This window comes from Leucoraja erinacea, chromosome 11 (genome assembly GCF_028641065.1).
Source record: "Leucoraja erinacea ecotype New England chromosome 11, Leri_hhj_1, whole genome shotgun sequence".
NCBI classification, from domain to species: Eukaryota; Metazoa; Chordata; class Chondrichthyes; order Rajiformes; family Rajidae; genus Leucoraja; species Leucoraja erinaceus.
This window is the reverse complement of record NC_073387.1, coordinates 50679308-50685307: the sequence shown is the minus strand read 5'-3', so window position 1 is coordinate 50685307 and position 6000 is coordinate 50679308.

Genomic DNA, 6000 nt, shown 5'->3' with positions numbered 1-6000 from the left:
CTGCACAAGGACAAAGGCCTTATGTCAACTATTCCTTTGTTTCACAGAAGCTTTCAGCAGCAGGGCAACTCATTTTAATCTCATCAACACAGAGAACCGATTTCTACACCATCATACACTCAGTTTATTGTATATTCAATCTTCCAGGACATGACGCACAGAGTCTTTCAAGTATTACACCAGTGAATCAATCATTTGAGGTATAACATCATGAGAGGAATAGATAGGCGAAACACACAGAGTCTTTTGCCCAGAGTAAGATAATCGAGAACCAGAAGACACAGGTTTAAGGTGAGAGGGGAAAGGTTTAATGGGAACCTGAGGGGCAACATTTTCACAGAGGGTTGTGGGTATATGGAACGAACTGCCAGAGATAGTTGAGGCAGGTATTACAACAACAACAACATTTAAAATACATTTGGACAAGTACATGGGTAGGAAAGGTGATATGGGTGATATACAGGCACGTTGGACTAGTATAAATATGCATCTTGTTCGGTACGGGTAAGTTCGGCTGAAGGGCCTGTTTCCGTGCTAGATTACTCTATGAGGGTGAACTTTGATTCACTGATAATTCACTTGAACTGATAAAAAATTTCAGTTTTTATTATTTAAAAATAAATTGGATAGGTACTGTATATGGACGGGAAAGGAATGGAGGGTTATGGTCTGAGTGCAGGTAGATGGGACTAGGTGAGAGTATGTGTTCGGCACGGACTAGAAGGGCCGGGATGGTCTGTTTCCGTGCTGTAATTGTTATATGGTTATATGTGCAAAAGTGCAATGTTGTGTTATAGCTAAAGAAAAATCAGCAACATGTTTTGTTTGGTTCATAATTTGCTTTCACCAAATTTTCCATGTATCTGCTGCCAATTTCATTAGGATGTGCAGTGGGTACAGCACAGTGGGATGCACCCAAATTCTGTTCTAAAGTAATATGTATCTAGTTCCCAAGGTCATCTTTTCAATTATGTTATTTCTGAAAATGATTTTCTTTAAATTTCACTTTCAAGGCTAAAGGGATAATTTGGAACAATGCCACAATCTCCACAGATAATTCATGTTAGTTACTTTGCTGTAAATGTTATAGCATTTCATGATACAGAGCCCGTATCAAATATAAATTTGTATCAATCTCCAGTAATGTGTGCTATTTTTCGTTGTGTGCTATTTTTAGAGAATTTTGCTAAACTTTAACTGTTCAGCTTGTCGACACGTATTGCGAAACTAAAGATGCCGCATGGTCCTTAGGAAAGCCATGGCCGAATGATTGGAGCATTCTGCGCAGATATCTGTTTCTTTGTGCGTGATGTTATTATCTGTTACTGCAAAACCAACAGTGACGATATACAGGTCTGAGTAATGTAGTTTAGGCAGTTTCGATAAAATCGCAACTCCCTGAATAAACTGTTTAAGGAACTAAGATATGTTGCACATATGTTTATTTGTTCGGCAGTATATAAACCCGGGCCATCTGTATGCTTGAGGAACTATCTCCCGGGGCAGTTCCTCCATCATATCACGTAATAAAGTCTCGCTCTCCACAAGTCTGAGTCCTCGATTACCTACTCGCTGAGTAATGCCCCTGTCCCACTTAAAGGAAACCTGAACGGAAACCTCTGGAGACTTTGCGCCCCACCCAAGGTTTCCGTGCGGTTCCCGGTGGATTTGTCAGTTTCCCTACCTGCTTCCACTACCTGCAACCTCCGGCAACCTCCGGGAAACCGCACGGAAATCCTTGGGTGGGGCGCAAAGTCTCCAGAGATTTCCGTTCAGGTTTCCTGTGGGACAGGGGCATTACTCCAGCTTTTTGTGTCTAACCTCGATTGATTTCTCGGACAATCTGGCGTAGTCGGCAGGATCCCTAACAAACGGGATCCGGACAGGGAAAACCTTGCTCGTAGGGAAAGTACTGGTCATGACCCAGACTTGAGGCAGTACGCCAAGAGGGGACGGGAAGAAAACTATCCCTCGATAGAAAGGGTAAGGGAAACAGGGACATAGGATTAGATCCCAACTAAATCTAAGTAAAATTAAGTAAACGATAAAAGAATCAGACTTTGGAGTGGGGACATTATGAACTGAGCTCTTAAGAGTTAGAGTACAATTTAAAATAGTAAGATAGTGTAAGAAATTACAGCCATTATATTTTAGTTGTTTAAATACCAAAATGGGTATACTTACAGGATAAAGGAAATAAGGGAATAAAGGGAATATAGTGACTATGGTGAGGGTCCACTTACAACCAGTTTACACAGAAGGTGACAAAAATCACAGAAAGATAAAATAGAAGATTAGGCATGAGATATTAGCGCTGCGTGAGATATTAATTGGAAGAGGGTGTGATACAAATTAAAATCTAGAGACAAGAGAATAAATCATTGATTAAACAAATGTTAACATTAATCCACTCTGTGCAACAATGTACTGATGTCTAACAGAATCAGTAGGGGCTAAAAGGGAAATTAGAAAAAATAATCTGTGACGCAGAGAGCAGCTGACCACACTGCCAGCCTGTCCAAATCTGGCAGTGCATGTCTCATGACGGCTCAATTAAAGACTCAGTCACAGGAAGAGGAGCTGGTGTATAATGAGTGTGGAACGTTAAAGGAAGTACTAAACCAACCTCTTAACACACAGCCAGTGCCAATTACAAATATGAGAAAAGCACAAAGTGCTGGAGTAACTCAGCAGGTCAGACAGCATCTCTGGGGGACATGGATAGGCAAGGCTTTGGGTCAGAACCCTTCTTCAGACAGGAATCTGAAGTCCCAACTCGAAGCGTTTCCTGTCCTTGACCTCCAGAGATGCTGCCTGACCTGCTGAGTTACATCAGCACGCTGTGTTTTTTATTTGTAAACCAGCATTTGCAGTTCATTGTGTGTACAAATATTCGAACTCTGGGAGAAATAATAAAAAGGCAAGGAATGATTGTGACAGACCCTGACCCTGATCCCGTGATGACAGAGGATGGAACCTTGAAAACCTTTGGTTCTTTGCCCAGCCGACACATCTTACCTCATTACCATTTTGTGCACGCAGCCCAGATCATCACAGCAACCCTTCTCCTTTCCATTGATTCTATCTACACTTCACGCTGCCTCGGCACGGCCAGCAGCATAATCAAGAAACAGTCTCACCCCGGTCACTCCCTCGTCTCCCCCCTCCCTTCAGGCAAGAGGTACAGAAGTGTGAAAACGCACACCTCCACATTCAGGGACTGTTTCTTCCCAGCTGTATCAGGCAACTGAACCATCCTATCAACAACAAGAGAGCGGTCCTGAGCTACCATCATTGGAGACCCGCGGACTATCCTTAATTGGACTTTTCTGGGCTTTACCTTGCAGTATACACTATTCCTTTTATCCTGCATCTGTGGACGGCTGTATTGTAATCATGTATAGTCTTTCCGCTGACTGAATAGCACACAACATAAAGCTTTTCACTGTACCTCGGTACATGACAATAAACTAAACTAGAACCCATCATGACTAGGTACAATGCCCAAGGTGATATTCCTGTTACACACTAATCGTTAGTACTTTAAATCAAGTTAGCTTTCAGGCCTGCTCTATTTAAAGACTGCCCTTTTGATTTTGACACGACATGTGCCAAGTCCAAGCAATTCCATTTTAAGCTGAAAGAAATGGGCAAACTCAACATTTGTCTCTGCATTAGCTCCTCACAGAACGTAGAACAGTATGCCATAGGAACAGGCCCTTTGGCCCTCAATGTCTGAGCTGAACACGATGCCTCATCTGCCTGCATTTGAGCCATATCCTTCAATTCCCTGCAAATCCATGTGCCCATTTAAAAGCCTCTCAAATGCTGCTGTCATATTTGCCTCAAGCAGCACTTATGGCAGTGTGTATCAGCCACCTCCGCTTAATCCAACCTGAGCTCCTGGTTGCTAAACACTTCCCACACTGGCCTTGCTGTCCTGGGCCTCTTCCACTGTCAGAGGGAGGCCCAGCCAAAATTGGAGGAACAGCACCTCATATTTCACTGGGGCAGCTTACACCCCATTGCTAACTTTAAGTAACCCTTGCTTTCCCTCTCTCTCCATCCCACCCTCTTCCTAGTTCTCCGACCAGTCTAACTGTCCCTGATTAAATTTTATCTCTGTATGCTTTGTTTGTCACCTTCTCCTAGATAACAACGATCTATTCTACATTTTCCTTGAGCTGCATCCCCTTGGATGTCTCGTTTTCACACCTTACATTTCCTTATCTCTGTGTCTCCATCTCCCCTGACTCTCAGTCAGACAAAGGCTCTCGACCTGAAACGTCATCTATTCCTTCTATCCAGAGATGCTGCCTGTCCCGCTGAGTTATTCCAGCATTTTTGTCTATCTTCGGTGTAAACCAGTATCCGCAGTTCCTTCCTACAGAGTCACCCATCACCTTCTGTGTAAAAACTTGTCCCATACATCTATTTTCTCCACAACTGCTGGGACTTCAGTGGCCCAGCATAAACATTTCATATAATTGACTCAAGCAATGGAGCACATGAGTAATGGAAATACCCACTCTATTCAGAAATTGACACTAAAGCCACTATTGCTTCACCCAGACGGTTCTTAAAGAACATGAAGCAATGATGTGAATAAAGAGACATTTAAAGGACAGTTTTTGAATATCATACTGATTGGGGATGATCAGCCATGACCATATTGAAGGGCGGTGCTGGCTCGAAGGGCCAAATGGCCTACTCCTGCATCTATTGTCTATTGTCTATAACACAGAGCAGGCTTCAGACCATGCAGCCAATCCCACCCTGCAGTGGACAGGTATAATCCAACCTTCCATAGGGCGGCATGGCGGCGCAGTGGTTGAGTTAATGCCTTACTGTGCCAGAGACCTGGGTTTGATCCTGACTACGAATGCTGTCTGTACAGAGTTTGTGCATTCTCCCCATCACCGGCTGGGTTTTCCCTGGGTGCTCCGATTTCCTCCTGCACTCCAAAGATGTACAGGTTTGTAGGTTAATTGGCTTCAGTAAAGATTGTAAATTGTCACCAGTGTGCAGGATAGTGCTAGTGTTACGGGGATTGCTGGTCGGTGTGGAATTTTTTCGTGCTGCATCTCTAACCAAAAAGTCTTGCGTTCATCCGTTACCATACATTTAAGGAAGAGCTCATTAATGCCAGGGGAAGTCTATCCCCTCGATGTGCCAATTAGGTCCTATTTATGTTGTGGAAAAATGAGCCATTTGTGCAGGTAGTCTCAGATATGGAACCAGCAGTTAATTAAATGTAGACTCCACAACATCCTGCGTATCGGGACAAACTGCCCCAATAAACTGGAATGCATGAAAACAAATAATAAAAAAAGAAGATAGACCCAAGAAGCTGGAGTAACTCAGCGGGTCAAGCAGCACCTTTGGAGAAAAGGAATAGCTGACGTTTCGGGTCGAAACCCAGCTTCAGACTGAGAGTTGGGGAAAGGGAAGCAACAGATATAGACGGTGATATCGAGAGATATAGAACAAATGAATGAAAGGTATGTAAATAAAAACATTGATATGCTCTTGCTCATCGCCCATTCTATTGATCTGTGAGGCGGGCTACTCACGGGAGGTCAGTCTATCACATACTATTCCACTCCAGATATTCCAAATGCATTTGGAGCATTTGTATGATTTGCCCTTAAGATCTTGAAGGTTTGTGGGTAGTGAAATCAAAAATACTTCTATCAAGAAATGTCACCACACAGATATACAATGGAAATGCCTTGCCTTCGTGTATAGCTCCTGCCATTAGTTATTTACAGAACAGCACATCTTATCCCTGTGGCAACGTTTCTTTGCTTTCTGTATAAAAGACAAACTTGTCTTCTCTGATAAGATATGAGCACTATGTACAATTGTCATCACCAACATTTGTATTAAAAATATAGTCAAGAGTGTTTGATCGTCATATGTACTGACAACAGATCAATGGCATTCTAGCTTGAAGCAAGTTAACAGTCCTGTAAATGCAATGGACACAGATTTTTTTTG